This window comes from Rousettus aegyptiacus, unplaced genomic scaffold (assembly GCF_014176215.1).
Source record: "Rousettus aegyptiacus isolate mRouAeg1 unplaced genomic scaffold, mRouAeg1.p scaffold_m13_p_15, whole genome shotgun sequence".
Lineage (NCBI taxonomy): Eukaryota > Metazoa > Chordata > Mammalia > Chiroptera > Pteropodidae > Rousettus > Rousettus aegyptiacus.
In genome coordinates this window covers 15,795,078-15,822,635 of record NW_023416290.1, presented here as the reverse complement: position 1 = coordinate 15,822,635, position 27,558 = coordinate 15,795,078, and the positions used below count along the sequence as shown (strand labels likewise).

The 27,558-nt window shown below is 36.3% G+C and overlaps 1 protein-coding gene and 1 pseudogene across 2 annotated transcripts in view; both read right to left on the bottom strand.

The window, feature by feature from the left end:
• Positions 1 to 27,558, bottom strand: part of TOX (thymocyte selection associated high mobility group box) — a 279,705-nt gene that overhangs the window by 200,662 nt on the left and 51,485 nt on the right. The window lies entirely within an intron of this gene.
• On the bottom strand, positions 13,459 to 13,577 carry LOC118612294 (annotated as a pseudogene).

Sequence of the window (27,558 nt, the reverse complement as noted above, 5' to 3'; positions counted from 1 at the left end):
CCTCAAAGTTATAATCAAGAGGAAAGCCATTGCCATCTGTTTAAAATACTAAGGAGCACAATTTAAACACAAAATGCTTATTTCTCTAAACTGACTATTGTAGAGGTCTGCAAAAGTCATTTTTCTGTGCAAACTAATTGTACAGTATTTTAATTTGAACCTTTTATTACACATATACAAAACAGTGACATCTTAAGATGTAGGGCCCCCGTTTAATTAAATGTTGACAACCACAGAAATAAGTAATGTTTGTCAATGTTACTTTTTTAAGCACACTACGCAGTTGCCACTAGAGTGACGATACTAAGTTTTACATTTCTAATGAATCCAATATTTCACAGTCTTTTGTTTAATATTTGAAGAACTTTTCTTAACAGAAGCCACCGAATCTCTGTGCAATGGAAAAACATAAGCATACGCTGTTGGTTTGCAGCTTCTAACGTCACAGAGTAAACAGGTTAACATTTACACATGGCCAGGTGTGCGCAGTGTTCCATCTGCTTCCAGGCAGGTTGAAGGTCAACGCTTTAGGCTTGGAGCTGTTCTAGAGTTCCTTGGTTACATCTAGGTTACGAAGGCTATTGGCTCCCAAGGTCATTATCAAAGCACTCAACATGTTCCAATGGCAATAAAACATGATTGATAGCAGATTGCTTATTTACAATGTTTACACTATGGCCGCAAGGATTTCCTGTGTTAACTTTTGAAAAAAGTGAGCATTATCTGCGTATGTTTTAAATAAGAATCAGAATTTCCCCCTCATTTTCTTTATAAAGCAACTCCATATGCCGGATCGTTATGTCAGAAGCATCGAAGGTCAGAATTTCATCACAGAGACACACAACCAAACATTTGAGGCAAAATATCACATTCGTAGTAAGCATCAGTCAATCAGAGTATCGACTAAGTGCCTGAGATGTGCTTACTGTATGCAAAGAAGAAATTACTGGGGGTATAAAGAAGTACAGGCAGTCCTCCACTAAGTGGGAAACACATTCCGAGTAAGAGGAACAGAAAGCAAAAGAGGCCAGGGGTGTGGGAAAAAGTACAATGAAGAGATTAACTAGATTGGAGAAAGGCTGAGGCATTATAGAAATGAAGTACCATTGTTAAAGTTCTCATATTTTATTAGTCTGAATTCTAAATTAACAGCACACTGAAATAGTTTATGCGATCGATGGTGACTTTATCGCGTTTGAAAACCTCTGGGACAAGATCTACATGTTTCTCATCTCAGTGCCCACTGCACTGTCGTGTTTTACATAGACTGCGCATGTCGACCACTTATTGATTTTAATGAGATTCAGATGCTCGTTTGGCAAATACCTACTAAGCACATACTATGTTCCAGGCACTGTTCTAATCACTGCATATAAATAGGTAGACAGTTCAAGAGGTAAACAAATAAATGTGATAATTTTCAATCATACATATCGATGAAAAATATGAAGCTATGTGTTAAAGATAGAAGTTGAATGGTGGGAACATTTTGGATCACTGGTCAAGGAAGGACTAACTGAGGAGGTGACATTTAGGCTAAGAATTTAATGATAATAAGCCAACTTCCAGGAAGACTGTGCCAGCCTGAGAGAGTAGGCTGGTGGCAACAGTGAATCAGACATAAGCTTGGCTAGTGTAAGAAACATTATAAATGAACAAACTAGAGAAAAATCCAAAATGAGGTTGGAGATATGGACAAGGGCTGGAAAATGCATGGCCCTGAGTTCATAAAAAAAATAAAATAAAATTGGATCTTCCCCACCCAAGTGCAATGAGAAGACACTAAAGGGTTGCCTGCAAAACATGACACGATCTGATTTATGTTTTCTCTCTTATCTTCTGTGTGGAAAAGAGATGGTAGAGGAGTGACAAGAAAATCAAAGAGACCAGTTCGGAAGCTTCTGCAGCAATCCAGGTGAACTACGCTCAGAGTCTGGTGGAAATCTCGACGATGGAGAGAAATAGATGTAAAAATGGGAGAGAAGGAGAGAAAAGTGGGATGAAAGATGCCTTTGAGGATGTTGCTATAAGCAATTGGATATCTCTTGCTGGGATAAACTAGGGAAGGAACAATTAAAGGGGAAAAATCTAAGTTCTCTTATGGTCACTATAATTTTATAAGCAGAGTTGTGAGATAGTAAAATCAGCTCACTAAAATAATATTTAAATCATTTACTATTATTAGTGGCTCTACAGATATTTTTTCAGCTTTTGCAATTCTTATTTCCTTTTAGTTTCCCTAGTAGAGCATGCAGTCTGACGCCTCTGAACCTCTGCTTACGTCAGCGCCTCTGACTGCCTTGTTCCTCCTTATGTCTATCCCTCCAGCTAATTTCTACACTTTCTTTATTAATTAAAAAAGCCAATATTTATGATTGCTTCGAGAGTGTCAGGCACTGTGCTAGGCACTTAGGTGACCTTATTTCATTTAAAGTTCACAAAAATCCTATGAGGTAAATAGTATCCTAATTTTATATAATAAGAAACCAAGGCTAAGAGAGTTTAAGATTGAGTATGGATGTTTCTCCCAAGAAGCCTCTTCTGATCACTAAGACTTGGTTAGGTTCCTTTGCCCTCAGTATCTGGGCATGTTCCACTATAAGTCTGTTGAGGACTGGAAACCTAGCACGGCCCCCCAAATTGATGGACTCTCTTCCTATGAGATCTTTGAGGGCAGAGATCTCATCTGAGTCCTCTTTCTATCACCAAGCATGTGTTCCTAGCACATAGTCAGCACTCAGGAAAAAAAAAAAACACACTTGCTAAAAATGAGCTGCCCATCCTGGTTACAAGGAGCTGGCGGAAAGGAGAATGGGGAGTTACTTAATGGATGCAGAGTTTCAGTTTGGGATGATGTAAAAGTTCTGGTGATGATCATGCTGGTTGCACAGCAATGTGAATGTGCTTAATGCTGACTGAACTGCACACTTAAAAATGGTTCAAATGGTAAATTCATGTTATGTGTATTTTACCACAATTAAAAATATGAACTTTATATATCCAGTCACCACTATTGTAAGAAAGGAGGTATCAGCTGGAATTTATCCCAGACATGAACATAAAAAGTCTGCTGAGCTACGAGTTAGGAGGAGAGTCTACTGTAGAAAAACGTGGTATTGCAGATTTGGGGCAAGTCATAATTACATGTCCAGTTTCTTTACCACATCAGAGGAAGAAAACCATTTAAGGCTGAGCCTGAGTTACATGTAAAGATTGTATTCAAAACAAAGCAGACCATCTAGCCTCTAAAAATATCTGTTCTATAGGATGTATTTTCTAGTAGCAAGGCAAACTGGGTGAGGCTGCTCCTATGATCTCAGCAGATTAGGCCACCTCAACATAGATTTCTATAGTAAGTTCTTAGCTGCTCTGATCTTTCAGATTAAAAGTCCTCGGAATCCTCAGGGAAGCATACCGAAAGAAAATGTACTGAAACAAGAATCTCGAAGTAGCCAAGGTTTTGATTGGCACGTGTACTATCTACAAAGGGACCGTCCGGTCTTCTCCCAGTCTGACTGACAGAGGCCGAATTCTCGAAAATGCTTCTTTCCATGACGCCCAAGATATTCTTCGTGGTTTCCCATTCAATTACTTATCCCTCGCAGCTTGAGAGATCGTATCTGTCTCACAGTTTAAAGACAGAATGGCTGCCAACAGGCCAAAACGATCATTAATAAGTTAACTGTTACCAGATAAGATTGAAATCTATGCCAGTCCTATTTTAAAGTAATCTCTACTATAGTCACTACACGAACTGCTGCCAAGAAGTAAACTCTGATGTGGGAGCGAGGCGATGAGGTTATGTGTCCAGTCACCGGCCAGCAGGTGTGTATGGCCTCATGTAGGCGCTTTTTCCTAGCCCCATCCTCTACACACCACAATGAGCAACACAGAATGCTTAAAATGTCTGAAAAATGAAACCCACACTTTACATAGCTTCCCATCCCCTTAAAAACGAAAGCAGAATGGCCTTGGTTCTGTCCGCTGCTTCGCCACTATCATCTAAGAAGACAGGCCCCCTGTTGAGTGTGGAGGGTGGAGGAAACCAAAGAGTTCTCTGCACCTCAACCTAAGCAAATCTAAAGACGAATTTCTCCAGCCCGCCTTCCCTGTCCCAGTTCACCATCAATCCATTCTGCATGGGTATTTTTAGACCAGGAGAAGAAAATAGCAAATTAGAGAAAGAAAAGGTGATAACAGCTATAACAACAAATCCATATATCCACTCGTCATGTGCCATTTTTCCATGGGCTTCCAAACGTGAACTCATTTTATTCGCACAAGTCTATGAAGTAGGAACAATTATATTTCCCATTTTGTAGATGAGCAACTTTCGACACAAAGAAGTTAAGAACCGGCTCAAAGTCTCACAATCAGTAAGTGGAAGGAAAGAGGGAAGAGAAGAAGGTGACCCAAGAGATGGTCCAGTGAGGACAAATGGCAGCAGACAGAAGGGAGATTGTGCGTTGCCCCTCTCAACCAGCTGTACCCTCTGATCACACCAGCCTGTCATAAATACCCTTTCTTTGAAGGCTGCAGTATTCTTCATTAGCCCAGTCTAGTACAGAGTAATTTAAATAATTGTGTAACTAGATTTTAATTGAAAAAGTATTCAATGAATATGTTAAACCTATGAAATAGTACTAAAAGATAGACAGTAAAAAAACACATGCTCCCAGCCCAGACCTCCTGGACAAGCGACCACTGTGGACATTTTCGTGTATATCCTTCTAGCGCACACCTCTAAACAGTCATTAAACATTCTCCACTTGTTTTCCATTTCTCTCTAAGCATATTTCTTCTTGTTCTGTACTCTGTGAAAACTAACAAGTTAGCACTGTCCATAAAAATATAAGCCCATATACTTAATTTAATTAAAAAAAATGAATTTCCATTGCTAAGAAAGGTAAGTGTATGCATAGTTGAAAATTAGACTCAAAAACAATAAGTTACAATGACTACTGTAAAACAGTCATTCCCAAATCATATCTAACTTCCATTCCTATATTTTATTTGATTAAGCAAACAAACAAAAGCCAGGCATTCTATCGCTGACGCATAATCTCTCGGAGCCAATAGCCACTCTTTTCTATCATTTATTCACTTACACTACAATACATTTAATGAAAAACATTATGTGCCAAGTGTGCTTGATCCTGAGGACACGAAGCCTAAAAAGGCATGACAGGAGATCTCTTTCCTGAGATCAGTGACATAGCATTGTGTGAGTGACAAGTAATCATAACAATAACGATGACAAAATAATGATGATGCAAATCAGTATGCTGATGACAATGCACACATGCAGGGTTTACTGTTTCAGCCAGCAAAGTTGTTCTATCTGCTTTACGTATGTGAACTCATTTCAGCATTATAGCGCCCCCAGGATGCTATGACTAGTGTCCTCATTTTACAGAAGAAGAAATGGCCAGAGAGGTAGAAACTCAGTCACACAACTGCCCTAGGGCACTAGTGAGAAATCAAACTGGCCTTCTGGCCCAGGCACGAGCTCTAGTCTTTCCCCTTTAGCATAACCCATAGCAATCCTGCTCAGAATGCTCCAGAAACTAAGGGAAACTAAGTCAAACTGAGGTGGCGGAAGAATGGTATTAAGAAAGCTTCCAGGAAGAAATATTTTTGGAGACCAAGAGAATTATGTGAAAAAAGAAAGTGGTATGGGAAAGGAAATGCATTACCTAAAAGCATCAGGTCCAGAAATAGCCAACTCTCTTGGAAATTACATTGTTTGCCAAAGGTGGACGAGGCTGCTTTTCCAGAAGCAGGAGAAGCCTACAGAGTTAGGCCTCTCCCCAGGCACAGGGCCTCATCCTGCTCAAGACTGCGGTACTTTATCTCCATCGTGCCTCATCCTGCACATTACAGAAAATTGTCATTTGAATTTTTAATAGTTTCAGGGATAGGTTGGTTTTGTTGGAGAGTACAATTCTTGGAAACTAAAAAACATCTCATGATCAAACCCTCTACCTGGCATTTCATCTGTGTGTAATAATGAAATACTTTCCTAAATTATTGATGAAAATATTATGAATTGTTCAATAAAACTAACATATTCAGATGTATTAGGTGATTCACCCTTCTTTTTCTATGTTGGCTATTGGCATTTATAGGATAAAATTCTTTTATTTCCTTTTTTCATTACTAGTATTAAAATTGGTATAAATTGTTTTGTCATAAAGCTGGTGTGTGTGTGTGTGTGTGCATATCACTGAAGATGATTAATGTTATTTGTCCTATCAAATCCATTAAACTGATTGCTTTACTTTTGCCTGGGTCATATTTCTACCCCTTCAGAAACATGGGCCCTTTGTGTGTCCTCTCTGAGTCTCCATGTATTTTTAATTTTTATAAAGACATCTCTAAAACAATATTTCTTCTAGAAAAATATCTGGCAATCTCTACATAACCTATGATACATGTCAAGAGGTTAGTCCATGCAGAACTCAGCCAGGCATTTCTCATCTTGCAAAACTTTCCTACAGTGTGGTTTTATGACCACAGATAAACTTCGTGTTGAAGAGGGAATAAACACTTCCAGGAGTTCCAATATTTTCTTATCCCGTTTACTTTTCCTCCTGCAATTTGGCCCTCTCTGTTGGATTATATTAATATGTATTTTTCACACATTATTGAATACTTACATATTCTTTTTTCTATTTTCATGAATGTATAATATTTCTTATTTTATCTATTTTTAATTGATTCAAAAATATGGCCCTTCCCAGTTTTTGCTTCTTGGTAAAGTTCATTGTAGACTCAGATTTCAGTCTACTTACTCTCACTTTTTTCCTATGAATTATTATAGCTTACGTTATTGTACTCATAATTCTATGTTTAAAATAATAAAAGAAAATTGAGTTATCTTTCTCCCTCTTTGAGTGTAAAAACTCTTCATGCTCTTTGTTAGGAATTTTCTGTTACATTTTCATTTTTGAAAAGAAAATACCACTTATCCTTTCTTAAGATTCTGAAGACACATCAAATGCCTATTTTCATCTAATCTGTCTTGATGTTGAAAACGTACCATGAAATAGTAACAATGCACAGGACAAGCATAAAATATGAGGGCTCTAGGATAGTTTTAGAGAGTGCCTAATGGTCTATGACTTTCGAGATGTAAGACTTCTCTTTGGGAGAATTTTTTTACAGTAATAGCAATTAAATACCAAATTAGGTATCCAATATGAATGGCCTGGTATTTTAATATGTATCTGCTTTAAGCATATACTATAGTTATAATGGCAAAATCAGGCAATTTATTTTAACAAAAGCCTTTAAAATATTTAATTTCATTCTGGCATAATGGTTAACCTATTTTGCTCTAAAGAAAGAACTGTTTAAGCTCATTTCACAACCTATAGCTGTCTGAACACAAAGTTGAGGTGGGAATTTTCTACAATTTCTTAAAAGTCAGATAAATGTCAATATAAGACCAAGGAGGTAGATGATAGTTAAATAGCAACAACAAGGTTAATTTTTGTTTTGTTTTGCTTTGTTTCTTCCAATAAAAAATTTGTTCTTTGCTGTCTATCTTCTCCCTTCTGCAGGGCTGAATTATCAACATTTTTCTCACATTTCATCTGAGATTTCCAGCCCATAGTATCATTTTTTAACAGTAGCTATTTCAAAGAGATTGTACTCTTATGTTCCCTCATTGTGATAAGGCATAAGCCACAAGTGTCCCTAGAAGTTAAGATTATCATTGGCACCCACAATATTGCATTAGAATTTTAAAGCTGGAAGAAACTTTTGCTTAATCAGAATCAGCTTCACCTGAAGAACCTGCTCCCCACAAAAGTGAAGGTATTTGCTATGTGCCCAAGCTCACTAATCAGCAGGGTCTTTGAGACAGGACTCTTGGCTCTTAGGCTGGTACTAATTCTCCCACATCACACATCTCTTCCTTCATGAGCATTTTGATTTTTTTAAAAAAAACGTTTTACTTATATTCTCTTGGGTTTGCTGCATTTTGAAGCCAGTAACAAGTTAACTAACAAAATGGCGGCCAAGTGGAAAGCGTCTTTTCTGAACTTTCGTGTATTTCTCCACTATTGTGCTGAGATCCTAGAGCAGGGTACTGTAATGAAATCTCACTGGACTGAGGGAATGCGAATTATTCCTAGGTCGCTCCTAAATAACATTGGGCCTGAGGCAAAGGCGCTTAGCTTCTCTAAGATTTTATTTTCTTCATCTACGAAATGACAGTTGGGCTAACTGACCTCTAACCTCCCTGTCCTGCTTTCGAATTAAAACAATATTCCCAAAATACACTGAAGTCACTCAAGAAATGCACTGTGGTAATCCTACATTATGTCAATTCACATCAATCATTCATTAGCGAGATGTATCTAAAAAAGTCTGGGCAAGCTTGATTAAGCAAAGAATGTCAAACTCAACCAACCTTAATCAAATGGATTTGATATGAATGGAAAGTGTATTGTTCACATACCTGTTATGACTGAAAGCAACAATTATCAAATATTTTCCAAACTGTCTTCTAATGAATCAAAAAGATTGTCGTCAAAAGAACTACAGTTATACTTTTTTTTATCTTTCTTTGTTTTTTCTTTACCACATTTGCTTTGAGTTGCTTGCTATTCAATAGTGTCCTATACTTCCCTATATGGTGACGAGTAAACATATAGCTGAAGCAGCAAAGATTTTAGGGTTTTCGTTTATATTCTCATTATTTCCCTATACACAATACATTTCCTTGCTCATTTTCATTAATGCTCCCTCCTTTCCTTCGTTCCCTCTCATTATCCTTCTAACAGGGTAATATCCTTCCATTGTCCATTTTTTCTCATTTCTCTCTCATCATTACCCTAACTACCTCATTCTGGCATCCCACTAATTTTCCCTTTAGGCTAAAAATTAAAGAATCTAAAACATTTCTGTAAATTGCTGAAAAGGCTTTGTTTTTTTCCTTCAAAAAAAAATATTTAGCAATAACTAACAATGCCTTTATTTATTTGTCTTTTCGTTTTGGACAGAGGAAAGCCAATTCAAGTACATTTTTTAAAAATTATATTCTCAAAAAGGAAACCACATTTTTTGAATAAATGCTTTATAATTAATACTTCGTTCTGATTTACTCACTTGATTTTAATGCTTTAAAGGGAAAATACAAAATAAATCAATAACATTATAATAATTCTAATGTCCTTTAACAGAAATTCATGCGCAAAAAATAATTTAGTCATAACTGGACTCCGAGAAGCATCAGATTCCTCCTAGCTCAAAAAATTTGGAGGTCCTCCGCCATCTTAGACCATGAGCAGCGACTGAGGTTCGAGGCCTCTCATGTTAGGTATAGCAAAAAACTCCAAACCCCCTAGCAGTGGGCCTTTTGTCAAGCTCGACAAACATTAATTTGTGTGCTAATATTCTCTGCAAAAGGCACTAATCATTAGTTAAGTAAACAAAACCTTTTGAGTGTACAACTGACAACATGACTAAAATCTGCTCACCTAGGGATCCAAATCATGCCTGGCCCACCGCTGAAGTGCACTAGACCTCATTATCCACTGCTGCTAAGTCAGGAGCGCCACGTTAGTATAGCGTGAATAGAGTATTCTTTGACTGCAAAGTCAGAAGATAGTTTGGAAAGACTCAAATCAGAACTGCCTTTGGAGCCTCACCACCACTGCCGCAGAAAAGGCTTTTGCTGCCCCTGGTCTGAGATAGCCCTTGCTATCTCCTTGACTCCCACCGCCCCCTCAGTGGTCCACCCTCCCTGACTCGGCTGCAATTGTTGAAAACTAAAGTTATGTGATCAGGCCACAGCCTTGCTTCAAAACTTCCATTGGCCCCTGGTGAGATCAAAACAAGTTTTTGCATCAGATGGAACTGGTCACAGTCCTGTGCTCCAATCACTTGCTGGCAGTGACACCTTTGGCCATCTTCTCGGAGGGTCTTGTAAGAGGGACAGAGTGCCTGTGAAAGTGTGTGTGTGTGTGTGTGTGAAGCAGTAAAGCACCTAGCATCTAGTAAGTAGTAAATATATGTTCTTTTCCTCCCTTTCGTCCTGATTGCTGGGTTGATTTCAAACTGTATAATATGGCATAGTTTGCCCTCACCATCCAAACCAAACTGGGCTGTTCCCCGGCTCTACTTGCACTTCAGAGACCTCAGTGTTCCCAGACTCACCAGGCACTTCCAGGAGTCTGCACTGTGTATCTAAGATACTTTTTATCCTTTCTTACCTTAAATGTGTACTCATTATTTAATATTAATCTCTCATGTCTTTCCTCAGCTCCAGTGAGTCACACAGTTCTTTTCTGCCTCCAAGCATATTCACCCACTCACCCACTCACTCACCCACTTACTCCCAGCAATTCTACTTGTGATTAGAAATGTGAACTCTAGAACTGACCGGTCTAAATAGAATCCTACCTCAGCCGTTCACTGTCTAAACTTGAGCAAGCTACTTAATCTCTGTGGCGCAGTGTCTTTAGCTGTAAATAACAGCCAAAAACTCTATTTCAGGAATATTTGAAAACGTAGAAAAACAATAGGTGTGGAAGAGAAGAGTCTTGGGTTCTCGTATGGGTTCTGCTCTTTAATACTTAAATGAACTTAGGCAAGTCGATGAAATCCACACTGACCGTTGACCTTACTGGGTAATCCACCATCGCCTTATATGTAAAATGAAGGGATTGAAGTGAAGAGTGCCTGTAGTGTCTATTTTCTCTTAATCTATTTATAATCCTTCAGAGCTATTTATGTAAGATTTTTGTGCTTTAACGTGGCCGTAGAATTCCTTAACACACTGCCAGATCACATGCCACTGAGGAAAATTCTTTCAAGTTTTAATTTCTATGTGGTGTGCTCCCTTCACTTGTACTACAGCCAAAGGGATTTCCAATAAAATCCAAATCATGTCCAAATGTTAAAGGATGCTGATCACCAATGGTAAAGGGTTAGGAGCCCAACAAATTCAAAATTTGTAGTACCTGCCAAGGATCTGGGGTTGATCAAACAAACATCATTTCCGATCACTCACATTAACATTAGTCCTTCACATACAAATACTTGATACTAAAATCATAAAGACATTTTAGAGTTTATTGAATCAAAGAATATTAAAGCCAGAGGAAACTTTAGCATTTTTAAGATAATATTCTGCTTGCATCAGATATCACCTTTATGTATTAATCATCATGTTAACAAGGGAAGAACAACTAAAATAATTTACTTCCTTATAAGAACTAGTTGCATTTTTAATGTTACAGAAGAGTATGGGGAATCAAAATTATCACATACCAGGTATGAATAAATTCATCTTTACTGATTTTCAAGTCCATATACCCAGTTTTTATTATGTAGCTTTAAATTTACTTCCACGCACTTATTCATATCTAGATCTAATCTAGATTAAATCCTATGGTAGAGTTGTCATATGGCTGAAGCCATAAATGAGGTGTGACTTTAAAATATTATGACTCATTCTGAAGCAAATATACCAAAACTTAACCATAGATATTAACTAGTCCTTTTTAAATGATTAAAGTTATCTTGATAATATTCTAATGGGTCAAACCTGTATCTTAAAACTCCTATTTCTAAATTACCTACCTTCCTTTATATGCATGTGTGTGTGCATGCGTGTGCGTGCATGTGTGTGTGTGTGCACACGCGCGCACACGTGCATGTTGGTGGTAACACCTCATCTTTAGGGTGAATTCGATTTGGAGAAGTTAGCAAAGAGTCAATCAGCTGTGTATTAACGCAAGTATAGCAAACTGCTATGGTGCGATCTAGTTTTATTTTAAAATCTTTCAATTTTGCCGTGTGTATGAATATTTTCGTAATTAGCTCTGTAAAAAAAAATCAGATCTGCACTTAATGAATAAAATAGATAATCTGTTGGGTAACAGACATGCTATAAAATAGTCTAACTAAAAAACTAAACTAATTTATATATTTATATTAATTTTATAGCTCATAAATTCTTTTTCTATAGAAAATGATGAAAGAGGTATCCCCAACTTGTTTCAAACAATGGCAATACTTTTGGATTAATTGTGTAGTATTAAAAGATATATAACTTATTGGGACCTATAAATTCCTGCAACTATATTCATAATATAGCATGGAATCAATTTTATGACTTCCCTCCACTAGCCAGAAATGCTAGATCGAGGTGTTTCCTGAAATAGTTCTAGCATCCCTCTACTAAAGTATGCTTTTTTTTTTTTTGAAAAGACTATGTAGGCAAGAATGGAGGTTTGATCAGACATGTGGAACTGATTGATGCTGGCATTCAGCCCTGAATTCATTTAAATTTTGATACCAAATACAGTAGAAAGAGACCAAGACTTATGAATGGATACTTCCTGTCTTTGAGCGGCACTCATTCCCAAGGGGTACCCTGAACCATAAGTCTTGCAACCACAAAAATCTACTGTTCCTTTTTTCTGTTCCCTTTCCTCTTTTGGAACTCATCAAATCCTCCATTTGTAGCTATTTCCCTGAGCCAGTTTTGGTGTAACATTTTAAAACCACAGAATTATACTGGGAGGTTAGCACCCTCTCCATAATAAAACTGTGAAATTGTATCAAATTCAGAAAAAAACTATGGTGGTATCATTAAAAGCTTCAGAAGGGGGGGAAAAATTCAAATTTCCCTTTCATGGAACTCATCAAAAAGAAAAAGGAAAAAAAAAAAAAAAAGGTGGACGACAGCCACCAGCACTGTGTGAAGCAACAGCTCTGCCAAAACTGTGAATAATTAACAGATTTGAAAATATAAGTAGCTTAAGCCAATCACACATTTGGCAGAGGTGAAAGTTGACTGTGCTAACTTGCTACTACGAGAGCACTCTTCTTCAAAAACATCATTTCCCACCTGTCCCTCGCTGACCATGGAGTCAGTTCCCTGTCCGTGTTCCCATAGGTCACAACTGTGCATCTGAAATCCCAGGGTTATAACAGGATTTTGATGACATTTTATATTCAGAGCACGTTAGGTAGTTTTCTGTAATTTTTCTTGTTATGATTTGAAATAAATTAGATGATTTCTCTCGGTATATATTCTTTTTTCACTCAGAATAGATGACGAAAAATATCAAAATTTCTTTTTTTATTGCATTATAATAGAGTGTTTTAAAATTCAACGTGGGAATTCTTTTAAAACACAACACATTCCATCCTTATACATGTGTAAAGACTAGACCAAGTTCAAGTGCGTATTTTAAGAATAAGTGGTATCACTCGCTTAAAAGTCCATCCTTCCTTCCTTCCTTCCTTCCTTCCTTCCTTCCTTCCTTCCTTCCTTCCTTCCTTCCTTCCTTCCTTCCTTCCTTCCTTTTCTTTTCTTTTCTTTCTTCTTTTGTTTATTTTTTATTTTATTTTATATTTTTAGGCAAGGCAACCCTTGTTGCCCTCACAGATTGCAAGGACCTTGTCAGTTTACAATCCTTTATTTTTTATTTTTTATACCTATAGCACCTGGTCTTCCTAGGTGGTCTCCTATCCAAGTACTAACCAAGCCCAACACTGCTTAGCTACTGAGGTCAGATGGGATCGGGCTTGTTCAGGGTGGCATGGCTGTCTTAAAAGTCCTCTTTAAGGAAAAAATATTATATAGTAATTTCTTATCAAACACAAGAAAGCATAAAATTATAAACAAGTTAACAGTATGAATAACTGGCTAGCCACAGGTTTTTCTGCTTTCGAAAATTAATTTTAAATTAAGTATTAGTTGTGGAATGTCCTAGGAACTTAGGTCATCTGTCTGTTTAACCCTATGCATGTCATTCCTCTAAGCAAAAATGGTCCACATCTACCTTGTACGAATTGTCTTAAAATGATAGAATAATGGATTTTATTATTATTATTATTATTATTCAGCCTTTCATGTTTATAAAAATCAGGCTCATTTTTTCCTATAGTTTCATTCTCTCTTTAATTATTTATATTTTCTTTGCTACTTTCACATGATTCCTTTCTTATTTTTTACTTCTTTAATTACCTGAAGACTATTTTTTTCTTATTGTTTCAATGAGCTATATTTAGAAACAAATGCAGTCTGTTTCTTTTAAAATATGAAAGAGAGCCTCACCTTTGATAGTACACATCTGTTCTTTTCTATGTTTATGTGATGGTAGTAATAAAAGATTTTTCAAAAATGCCTCAGAGCTCAAGATTTTATTTTTTAAATAATTTATAAGCAAGGCTTGTAACTGGTGCAAAAATAATTCTGCTGTTCAGATGCAAAGGAATCCATGTTTGATGTCCAGTAGCCAGCACTGCATTTCCTACTCTTGGTTGCTATTTGAATAATGACACAGTCTAGATGCATAGTAGTTAAGTCTATAGAATATAGACGGTCTCTAAAAATTCTAGAGAGTTTTCGGTCCTTCCACTGTCACTTGAGTTAAAATGAGACTCAATCAGTTTCCGCATTTGAGGCAAGACACAATAAGTGTTCAAAAAATATCCGAATCAGATAAGCTCGATCCTGGGATCTTGTACTCCATTCTACCTCTTGCCTAGACAAAACTACTGATCTCTTCTAAGGAAAGAATTAAATAATGATTTAGTAGAAGCTGACTTTTATAGAACTCAAAAAAAAAAAAAAATTTGCTGGCAGAATACCTGTGGCTATGATGGAATGAGGCCAAAATATTTGAAGGGCTTTCTTTGCCCTTAGCTCCAGAGAGATTTTACCAGAAAGTTAACAGCAAATCAGGGCTCCAGCTGTACTAGCAACGAAGTCACTCGATATGCCCTGGGTGACGCCGGTGCGTCTTGTCCTTCCTTGGCAACCACAGGCCTGTGTTTGCGCCCAATGGCACTCGCCATTATCTAGGCTTAAGGGCCTCCATCTACAGTCTGTGTGTACTAACTTTCGAGAAACTAAAAGTTACGGGAAAGTGCTGCTACCCGATGATTTTTGCCTTTCATTCCATCATTCACTTGACAACAAAAACACAAACTACAATAAATATACCTCCCATATTTATGGAGAGCCTACCATGTGCCAAGCCACTTTACATAGAATATATATACACTACGAAAAATTTTAAATATTCAACTCGAAATTAGCAATGGCATTACAGATACTTTTTATAAATTAAATTCTGAATGAGGATTAAAAAAAAAAAAAAGAAACCTTACTATTCATTATTTCAAGACAGCCAAATTCTCCCAGTGCTCAAGCTGCATGAACACTTTCACTCCTGAGAGTCTTATGGGCGAGTTGCAATTTCAGAGAACTAAATAATAACCTAGGTGTTAATGAAACTCGGGATTGCCAAAGGTTCATAATTTACAAACAGGGAGCAATTGAGGCACTGAAGGAACAAACACCATCTTCCTGCTGGAAGGTAATACTCTGAGCCTGATTTGAAGTAAACTGGATCATCATCCTTACCTCAGTATCACGTTTTTAAAATTGCACACAGCACAGCACATATTTCGGGATACTCACTGGTAATAACCCCCTGTCCCATGGCATACGCCAGGCTATAGGAGAAGTGTCATGGAGAAAGAGGGAAAGGAAGAAAAGAGGCTCCAGCTTTTATGTATTTCTCCTCACTGCTGGCAACAATACATTCATAGACTCACTGTGCAAATTAATTAAATGTAGTCTCGTAATGACATGTTAGTTTATATTGAATAATTCCACAATTAACCTAGGATAAAACTGAGGATTGTGTTGCAAACAAAGCCCCTAGAGATAGTTCAGAGAATTTTAAAGAAAGGAGGAGTTAAAAAAAAAACACCATCTAAACAAACTAATTTCAAAACATCACAGAATAAAATGATAAACAACATTAAATTATCAGAAAAGTAATTGCGGTAATTTAATGACAAAGTTTTATTTAGAATTTCCATCTTTGTATTATGAATAAAAAGACAGGACTATGTCTGACAGTTTTTGCAAATCAGTGACACACAGATTTTAAAAATCCAGCCCCAATTTAGACTGATATTCAGAACAGAAACTAATTCAATAGTATACAATTGTAACAGCCATTGTTATTATAATAATGTAACTTCAGGATAAAATCTGAAGTAAATCTTTACAGAAAATCACTAGTTGCCTATGAGTAAATGAGTTTTATTACTTTCTGTCCACAGGGTCAAATGAATATTGTCCCAAAGACTGCAGTCCCAGCTACTCAGTACCTCAGAATAACAAAGTGTTCTTAAAGTCAGCCTGCGTTTTAAAGTCTTTCCCTTTATAAGCCCAATGAAAGTATCTTTATACTGGCACATTACAGTTCCAATGCTAACTGGTGAATTCTGTTCTTCGCCATTATCAGTAACAATAACCAGTTGAGCTAACCAAACCTGTTCGACTGTCGCTAGCAATCACTCCTTGTCTGTATCTTCAGTGACCCTCCTGAGTCTAAACCCCACAGTTTCACACAAGCTCACTATTTGAATACTATAGATATTTTCCCCCGTTAACTGACTAAAACACCAGGAAGTTAGGGAATGCACCCCAAAAACACAGAACTTTTAAATAGCAGAGCAAAATTTCTGGTCTTTGGACTTCAGGTTAACATACCCTCCCCTAACGAGCAGGTAAAGAAAGAAGTTTTCTTAGAGAAAGTCCTCATTTTTTATACTGTCGTGAATAAATTGAGCCCCCCAAAATGATTCTTGCAGCTGACTTTCCCCTAGAGACATTTAAACATTTAAATAACAGCCTCTATTAAAAATAACATATTTATATCTCGTAACACACTACTCTTTATACAAGCATGCACACACATAATAGGCATTAGTATATGGATGCAGTTATTTCAAAGAAATAAAAACATTTTCAAAATGTTTTAATTTGTTCGAGGACTTAGACAAAATTAGTCATAAGCTCTTTTTAACTAATTTGGAATCTAATCCATTGACTCACTTTCAAGGATGCTGTAAGCTCATTAATTTATCTATCAATTATTACTTGATCAGGTAATAAAAATAAAAAAAAAACAGCTGGTAACACAGGAGAAGAGACATACTTTAAGCATCTTAACTGCATTTAAATTCATAATATAAGTCAGTTTGCTCTTGCAACTTAGGGACCATAGAACAGTTAATTAATCACTCAACTGCTAACAACTGTTACTCAGGCTTCGCTTGGCAATTACGTGGTCACTCAGAGAATCAAAGGCAATTAAGTAGCTGATCAATGAGTTCCCCTCTTCAGTGGGTGACAAAGACTCTGAGGTTTTATCTCTTGTTCTTCTAAATAAACTAAAGAAAACATACATTTTTTTATCAGCATATTAGGCTGAATAGACTTGAAGCTCCAATATCATTTTCAACTTTTTAATATAGATTAAGTCCAATGTACTAATGATTATATCACAATATAACAAAGTATTAAGTATTAGAAACTAGACTTAGAGGGGAAAATCCCTTCACTGAATAAGATAACCAAGGCAGACCAATCGCTAAGCAATTATTCAGCCGAATGAAAACAGCAGCGTGGTGAAACTGCCCAGCTCTGTTTTTCTAATCTATAAATTATTTTAAATCCCTTGTAAAAAGATTTCAATAGGATTTCAAACAATGGTTTTCAAACACTCAGGTAGAACATTTCTGCTAGCTACTGATACCTTTATGAACTCCTGAGTTAAACCACTTCTATGGATCACAGAGTGCTTTCTAGTTTCCCAAAAGAAAGTGAATCTGTTTGAAATATGAGTATTTAGAAAGTTCGCCTCTCTTGTGGAATGTAGTCAAAGAAGAAAGCAGAGTGGAGTGGTGGGGGTTTCTATACTAAGCAGGCTTTGAAAAGTAAAAGCAAAGAAGTATACGTTCTTGTATTAAATAGTCACACTAATAAAAGCAATAAAACACATCCAGGGGATGCTTGACATGAACGATTTCATAAGCCTGGTATCGATCCCAGGATCCTTTTCAAGTGAGGTTGCTTTGCAGTCACCCATCCCCTGTGCATTTACTGTTCCTGCACTCTTCTGAGCCTTGTGCTAAATATAGGAGAGCTTAGAATCTCATGTTTTGTGACACTTTATTGTAACTCGTGTCCCATTGTAAAGTTTATAATGCAATTAATGTAAGTGTAGGAAGAAAGCAGATATCATAAAGCGACATCTCAGGGTTGATGGGAGATGGACCTGGAGCTGAAATGCCAGGCTCGGCTTTAGCCGCCCTTCCAGGACTGTCTTTAGGATGAGCACAGTGTTTTTGAAAGTGTTGCAAGGATGACGGAAGACCAGAAATGATAATCCAGAGAGTGAAACATCTACAAATGCTATCCTCTCCATACTTGATTCCCTTGATCCAGTACTCAAAGAGCCATCGGATTAATAAATTAAGTAAAATCTGAATTACATCTTAAGCTGAAATTTTTTCCCTACCATAACTTAAGTGTATGGTACATTTTAAAGCACTAACACAAAGGGGAAATTTCACTTCACCTTAATTCCTTGTGTTAATATAAAAGACTTAATATGTTCTAAAATCTCTGTGTTTCAGGCAAGAAGTTCAAGTTCACCTTCTGGATTTTTTACATTTGCATCACCTAACATTCATTGCATGATAAGTACTTTTTATCCTTTATACCTTCGTTGTGACAGTTTGAATTGTTTTTGTTTTTTTTTTCTGTGAAATATCTGTAAGAACAAACTGAAAAAGCTCGGTTGCATTCTGTGTGTTGCATTCTGCCATATTTCACCAACATGGAAATCTTTACATTATTCCCGATAAAGGTACTAAATCATTTTTTGCTTTAAAGAGCAATCATTCATCATCAAATATTTATGGGAGTCTATTATATGAGAGGCGCCATACTAGAAACTGGTCATACAAAGATTAAGATGAATATATATACATTCTTATTGGTTTAGGGCATAAAATTATCAGCAGAGTCAGGTTGATTTTAGCTGATTTCAAGAACAAAAGAAGAAGGGTTGTTGATATATCCTTAACGTTTGACATGAATATATAGATGGCATTTGTAATCTGCAAAATAAGCCTTTGTACTACTTCCTGGGGACATTATACTGAACAGAATGGGACAGGTTTTGTTCCTTTTACAAAGGAACAGATTTTCCACTTCTGATGAAGATATAGTTTCCTTTAGTTGATGTGTAAGTAAGCAGTAGATAGGTTTAGGAAAATATTGAGGACAATAAATAACTCTAAAACAATCCATAAAAACTTTAGGGTTATATCAGAGATCTCAAATAGTTATAGAGGATTTAGTACCATCAGGATACAAACAAAACAGATAAGTTTAAAACAAATACAACTTGCATATTTGTTAAAAATTGTAACACTCTTTTTGGTAAATCGTAAGTGTCTTTATTCAACCGGAGTCTTTGAAAACTAAGAAAAAAAGAAAATTTACTTTGAATTTTAAAAACTTTTGTAAACAATCTTGGCTCTCATAGATACTTTAAAAATACCTATTAGATGAAACCGAACATTAGATTTCTCATTGAAGTCATAAAATGATACAGATGATGAAAAAAATTGAATTGATATTTAAACTCCCAGCATTACACTGACTTCAGGTTTGTCTCTATTGCAAAATTAAATGGAGAAGTTGATTAGCTCTATTTAGTGAGTCAATATAATGAGAGTATCTAAACAATCCTAAATCAATTTTCCTACCAGCAGGTGTGTTCGCCAAAACTTGTGTTTTGCTATTTCATCTTTCCTTTAGGATCATAATTCTGTTGAGAATTTATATGTGAAGAAAAAATAAAACTAAAGGATATTAATCTGACATTGCAAAACCTACAAAGAAAACTATTTGGGGTGAAATCTGAATGTCTGATGAATTACAACAATTTTACACAACTTACTTTTATATAGATGAGAGGATGTTATATTTTAAATATGTAGTAGAAATACATGAACATATCGTTATAACATTATTTTCTATGTGTAAGTATTTTCTTACAATTAAACTTATAATCATGCCAAGGGTGTATCTTCACATATTGACTTGAAACTTACTGAAGTCATTTTTCGATGAATATTTAGTACATTTACAAAACATGAAGTGAAATTCTAGACGATGGAATAAATCATTTAAATAAAATCAAATGTCACATGTAATGTAGTGAGAAATCACATTATCCATGCTTATTTATTTTAAAGGATAAATAAGCATTTACCTTCTTTATTGAATTTTATAATAACCTCCACCTGAAATTGTATAGCATCAATAATTCAGAGATTTAATTTTCAGAATTAATTCAAGCATGGATTTTAATTGACTATTCTTAACAGCAAAAGTCTCAATTCCTCATTTACCATAAGGCTGTAAGATGTTGCACCAGCAGTGATCTTACTTGGAATAAATATTCGTATCTGCTATTATGTTTTTACTGAGGACAGCATAGTCCATCTGCTTTTGAACCCCAGTTCTCCCACTCATCAGCTAGGTGACCCTGTGCAAATTACATAACATCTCTGTTCCTCAGTTTCTCTTGATAATATTAGTATGCCCCTCATAGGGGGGACAGTACATATTAGCATGTTCCTCAGAATATTAGTAATATACGTCACAGAGGTGCTATGAGATTTAAATGAGTTAACATTTGCAAAGTTCTTATAAAAAAGCCATACATATGGCAAGTTTAAAATAAACAGTTTTAAAGGTGGCCTTTCATGCCATTTATATAGAACCAAAATCTGAACCTGATTAATGAGGAATTTAGATATAAAGAGTTCAAGACTTAAATAAATGTAAATACTTCTTTGCAACTTACACGACAAAACTAATAATGATCATTACTTTCCAGAGCATGTCTTTGACTTCTCTTGGATGAAGAGAAATTATATATACTATCAAATAATCTATGTTTGGTTCAGTGACAAAAGAAAATTTGTTCAAAAGTGTTTTTGCTTAATATACAAATATATATTCTCATTGACTAAGCCATTCAGTATTAAAATAAAAACATCCTAGCACTCACTCTTTTGACTCCAAAAAATAGCAGAAATCCTCTCTCTTTCTTTTAATATGTTACAATGAAAAAAAAAATGTTATTTCCCATATAACAATAATGACTTGAAATCCCTAGTGAAAAGATCGACAGAACACATGGTTTGTGTTTGCCCACATTCTGCAGCAAAGCAACCCCCTCTCCACTGCTCTGCCTCTAGTATCTTCCCAGGTTTGTCCAGAAAATATATTGGTCTGCCTCAACTAGAAAAAACATAAAACATAATCTCGTCTATTGTTTCATTCTTTTCATAAGACTAATAATTCAGTTGTCTTCTATCCAGAAACGTAGTCTTTATAACATGTTCTGTTCTGTACCGACATTTTTATACCATTTTTCTTTAAGTGTCATATATTTCAAATGGCTGTAGAGTAAGAGTTATTGCTCAAGAGGTATGCTTCCCTTATGATTCAATGTGTAAGTGGTTTTGAGAACACATGGACACTGTTTAAGGATTAGGGGCCTAAGGATTTAAGGTCTGGAGATATTCAAATGCCTAAACTATTTCCATTTAAAAGTAAAATAAAAAGAGGATTCTCTCATGATGTTTTAATATCACTTTTCCCAGAATTTGAATTATTTAAGACCAAGCAAAACTCTTACTTTATGTAAAGTGAAAAACATTTCTCAAGTCGAAAGAAGTATATATACATATATTTCTAAAAAATATCATGTGTACTTTTATTAAACATGGTTTTCCAACTTTGCATCTGGAGCCTAAGATTAATTTTTGTCACATTAGAAAAAAATATTAGTGAAAGAGAGGTTAGTTTCAGCACTGAACTAACTTCAAAGTTCATCTCTTGGTCAGTGTGTAATAATGAATGACCAAAATGATCTAACAAAACTCTCCAGCATTTTAAAGCACATATACATATTAGCAATTTCTTTTATTATTAATCAAATCCTTACATTATAATACCCATACATAATTTAACCTATAGTTAGTTCTAGTATAATAAATAGGTACAAGTACAGAGGAATCCTCTTCATCTTTGTGTACTGTTTCCTCTGACAGAAATGAAACAAGAAAACGTTTCTAACTACTTGACAGTTTCAAAGCCTGTCCAGTGTCCCTGAATGTCAGAGATCAGAAACTGTTTTCTTTTATTCTGCTAATCTATCTATCCTTAGAGCAGTAAATTCACTGGAAATAGCTTCTATGATTTGCATAATATCATTTAAAATTGTCAGGAATCAGTAAAAGGGGTTTGGCATTAAAACTTTGACAGACACACATATATTGTTTCAGAAATATGTTTAGTAACTTTTCCAGGAACAACACTAAACAAACAAACAAACAAAAAACCCAACATAGTTCATAGTTTTGAGAATTATATTAAAGACCAGCTCGTTATAACTTTGAAAAAGGAAGTTTCCTCACCACAAACCAAATACATTCCTCTATGTGTACACTCTCTCATAAACTACGGAGATGTTCTTTACCATGAACCGCTAGCTACCACAAGCTCATAGAGAGTGAGAAAATGAAAAAAGAGAAGAGAGGAAAAAAAGAAAAAAGGAAAATCTAACTCTCTTCATTGTAAGAGTTTACAGTTTTCCAGGGGCATTTCTCAGGCTGCACACGGCCACTGAGCTGATGTGACTACCGGTTTGCTGACTTACTCTGTATGCTCCTAGAGTTGATACAAAGGGTAGACCTGCTGTGATCTCGAAGGGGGAGCCCTGCTTGGATCAACTGCAAACAGGCCCCCGGGGACAGACACTGCTGTAAACCAACGGGAGCCTTATCCTTGGATCAACAGCAGCACACAGGGACCCGACAAGCTCATCACTCTGCTTGAGGCAAACCAGAGGAGGGCTTTTCTCTATCTGCTCCCATCAACCATGCCATTTACTCATGTCTGAGCTTGTGAATAAAGAGCAGGGCCCACATGTGCCCTGTGCCTCTGCTTAACCTGTTAACGTTAGTCTACTGCAGAGTTCCACCCCGTGAGGAAAGGGGCAGCCAGGAGGCCGGGGCTGCGGAATGACGATGATTCAAGTGCAGCCACCAAAGGCGAGCATATATTTATTTAAGCCTAAATGGACTGAATCAAAGAAAAAGTCCAGAATTTCATCTTGCTATATATGGGAATTTGAATACATGACAAAGGTGCCATTAAGGGAAAATGTTACATTCCCACCTCAACCCTTAATCAAAAACAAATCATTACAGGATTTAAGATTTTAAAGTTAAAGTGAAGAAGGGCTTTCTAAGTATAACAGAAAATTCTCTTTAAAGGTCTAAATTTCTTTCCCATACCAGCCAATGGATCTGCCTTCTTAGCTCTCGCTGACTTTATCGAGACTATGCCATCCTGCAACTCTAACCAGATCATGCAGGAAGAATCTCAGGATATGAAAACAGAGTTCTCTGAATCCCCTTCTAGAAAGACCTTGGCAACACAATATTAAAGTTTAAGTTACCCCTTAGAAGTCCTAAAATAATCTTACTTAAAGTGACTGCCAAGTAACACTATGATTTGGACACTGATCATAAACATTCCTTTTGCCAAAGAGATCAAAACATTTTGCTGAACATTCTCTAAAAATTATTAAAAATAAAGAATTGTTAAAGTTTTCACTAGAAGTTATTCCAAACTCTGAGAATAACTCTGATATCACTATAATGAATCTAATAAGACAACACCTTAGTAAAATGTTTGAGAATAAAATTGTTAGGTGCTTTCTTTACAATGTCCCTAGGAAACAACAAAGTCTGTGAACACTGGTAACCTTTCTGCATTAAAGGATTGAATTTTACCTAACAGGAATCCAAGAAAAAAAAATGTGCTTCAGTCACATGTCACTCATTATATAAGAGATATGCCCATTAAGGCAGAAATTCCCACACTGTGTTAAAGTAACTGGAATGCCATATTCTACCTGTTTAGGAAGTATCTGATACAAAAAAACAACTGTGCGTGTTCTAGAATCCCACCTGAAAAGTAACTAGGAGAAGGCAAAAGCAACCGGTCTATTTGCAACAAGTTGAATCTCTTCATTTTAACTAATCACTTAGGAAGAGCTGATAAGGTCATGACATGTTTAGAAAAATTGTAAATTGATTTTAAACAACAGATAGTATATGAAAAGCCATCCCTTGCCTTTATTAATATAAGAATCTGAATTTTATCCCCAGAAGAAAGAGTGTGAAAGATGACCTTTAATTTTTATTTGAAAACATTAACTAGTAAGTTTATATTTAAATAAAAATTTCATTCTGGGAAAATGCCTAAACATAAAATGAAAAGTATGTTATAAAACTTCCCATTACTATCTACATTTTGCAAAAACATATCATGTACAAATAGTTAGCATTTACTATACCTCTGACTTTACACTAAGCCATTTATAAGTAGGATTTACACAAAGTGAAAGGCAAAGCGTCATAATACACACCTCATGGGTTTGTTGTAAAAAGTAAAAAGTTATGTGAAAAAGCTTAGAGCAACGTCTGGGACATTGGAAACATTCAATAACTATTAGTTCTTAGTATCTCATTTAACCCTCATAACAAACTTGAGGCTTAGAGATATTAAATAACTTGCCTAAAGTAGCATCTTGTTACTTCTCAGCCTATGCTTGTAACTGCAGCTTTCCTGCATATAAATAAACAGCATATTCTCCTCTCTCTCTCTTTCTCTCTCTCTCTCTCTCTCTCTCTCTCTCTCTCTCTCTCTCTCCATACAATCTACATAAATAGAACAATTTACATATAAACGATAAGAAAATGCAGAATGGTAGAATTACATATTTTTAACTTCATTTTCCATATTTCCTTTAATAATCAGCTATTTTCACAAAACTTAAATCATGTAAAGTTTCAGGAGGTTTAAGTGCCTCATTATTTACCATCAATATCAGTGCAGATTCTTTTTTACTAACAGCAATTATTACAACACATTCTTTTAAGTGCTAAAAGGCGCCCTAGTAGATTCAAAGAGTTTGAGCTGTGTCCCTCCAAAAGCTTCTAATTCCTCAAGGTCAACGACAGAATAATTGCTTTGAACATTATCTGGACACATCCAGAGGATGCTTGCTGTAGACTATGGACCACAAACAGGTCAGTCCCTGCTCCGGGAAGGCGGGGCGGCGAGACAGGGAAGATCGTTTTCTGTAATGTGAGGTAAATTTCACTGGGCTGTTTTAAAAGTTCTTCCCTTAAACACTAATTTACTTATCAGAGGCTTGAGGGGGAAAATGAATCAAGCAACCAAGCATATCATTTCATTTCAACTGTGTTCTCCCTGTATCAATTAACCAAGGAGCAGAATTCTGACACCTGCACTTAGAGCTGGAGCAGCTCATCTCCCCTAGATCAACTGATGGTGGCTTTGTGGGAGAGCTGAGTCTGGGAAAGAGCTCGGCTTTAGGGCAAAAGGATAAAGGATGTGTTTTCAGGAATACATACTCAAAATGAGTGGGAGGGAAAATGGTGTGAGCAGGTTACTTCCGGTGGCCCAGAATGAGCAAGCGGGGCCCCATGGGGAGCATAAGGGTGTTGAGGCGAGACCTGGCAACTGGGCAGGAGGAGCTGGATCCAGCTTCCTTGCTGCTGGAAGGAGACACCTTGATCATTTCATTTCTCACTTTTACTTTTTGGAGATACTAAGTTTAGAAAGACTCAGGTGGTAAGTCCCAAATAATGATGTGTCAGCTATAGGAGCACCTGCGTGTGAGACCACAGCTGTTAACCCTTAAATCTTATGATGGCGGCCTCTGTGTAGGTGGTGATGAGCTGTCTGCTCCAAGTCAGGAAGCCTGGCTGACTCCCCAGTGTCGGCAAAGAGGTCAGCAAACTCCCTGCTGTCATTTCCCATCTGTAACTCTCTCCCTCATAGCCACAATCTAGCCAGACCCTCCTATGCCCAGAGACTTTTGTCTGTTAGAAATTAACAAAAATATGCCCATTTCTTATCACTTAAAAGGGGCAGACTTCTCCCCTGATACGGAATTTGTACAGAGAACTCAGGGTCTGGAGGGAAACACCCAGCTCAGGTCTGCAGGCCAGTTCAATAAGCACACCCTGATGGCCAACTTCCGAGCAAGCCGAGGGCAAGACTGGGTGTTTCAAGAACACAGGAGGCAAGAAGGTTAAGCGCTTTTAAGAGTAGCAAGAGGAATCTGGCCAAAGGGGATGTGAACTTATCTAGACTCCGGTGCACTGGCAGCTTTTCTGTTAGTTTGTAGAGGGGAGGAGGTACAATATGTTAAAGATGAGGACCGGTAAATGAGGAAAGCAAGAACCAGGTTGCCGTATGTAATTGTTTCCTAAAGTGTAAAAAGAAGAGGAAAAAAGCATGGTTTCTTCTTACTCCTTTCCCCCGATGTCACTAAAATTAAAATAAAATTAAATAACTGTAAACACGAGTTTCCTTTTTTAAGAGCCTGAGAAGGCGAGACTATCTTTGATGTTCAGCTAAAGTTCAGATGAGCCCCAGACTTTCTGAAAAAATTTTATTAGTAGATAAAAAGAAGAAAGCATTGTACTGTTTAAAAAATATTTTATGAAGGAATATTACCCAGTTAGTAAAGATATAGAGTGAAAGTGGGGGGAAGAACTAGCAATAAATGTATTTCCTTTGAACAAATTAATACTAATACTGTTTCTCAAATTAGATAACATGGATTTATATTATTATTCGAGAAAGAATTCCATATCAGGAGGGCCATATTTCAATGCAGAAAGGATTACATTATTTTTCAAGGAAAGCACATTACTCTTTGAAAAACAGAAAAGTTGACCTTGGCAAACAGTGAAATTGTTCTCTACTTGATTTCCCTTACGCGCGGCGTGTGGGAGAGCACATATTAGTGCTGCTGTGTGGCATTGTTTCGAGAGAACTCTCATTACTGCAGCCAGAAATGAGTAGAGAACATCTAGAAAATAGTTCACATTACAGTGTTAGGAAGTGATTGAATTTTTGTTTTCCCCCTTTGTGTTAGGTAGTGGAAAATCTTTTAGAAGGAAAATCACCTAGATTTTGGTAGTAAATAGGTACTGACTTAATATATATTTATCATTCTCTCTCTCACTCTTTTTTTTTTTTACATAATCAGAAACAAATAAAAATTAGCACTCATTCATTGATAAAATTCTAAAATTGGGTAGCCATTTCCCATTCCATTAGGATGCTATCACCTCTTTATTCAGTTTTTGTCGAGCGATATTATGATTCCCTTTATAACAATATAACAGAGTGTTTAATTTTGTCAAGGTACAATTTTGTATCCTCATGTATCACAGTCTTTGCCCGTGGATCACTCAAATCTATCTCAACAAATTTACTTATCTCAACTCTTCTCTTCGTTCTCATCCCTCAGATTCTCAATCTCATTACTGGTCTTGGTAGTATGAATTTATATGATAATAACAATAATAGCAATAGCAAATATTTGTTGGGTGCCAGTAACATTTTTGAAGCAATCTTAGCATGTGATGTCATTCCATCCTCTCAGCAACATTATAAATTAGGTAACACCATTGTCCGCGCCACAAAGGAAACTAAGACTCAGAGAGGTTCATTATAACTTGCAAATGTCACAAAGCTTTTAATGGGCAGATAAAAACAAAAAAAAAAAACTTTTATTTCGATGC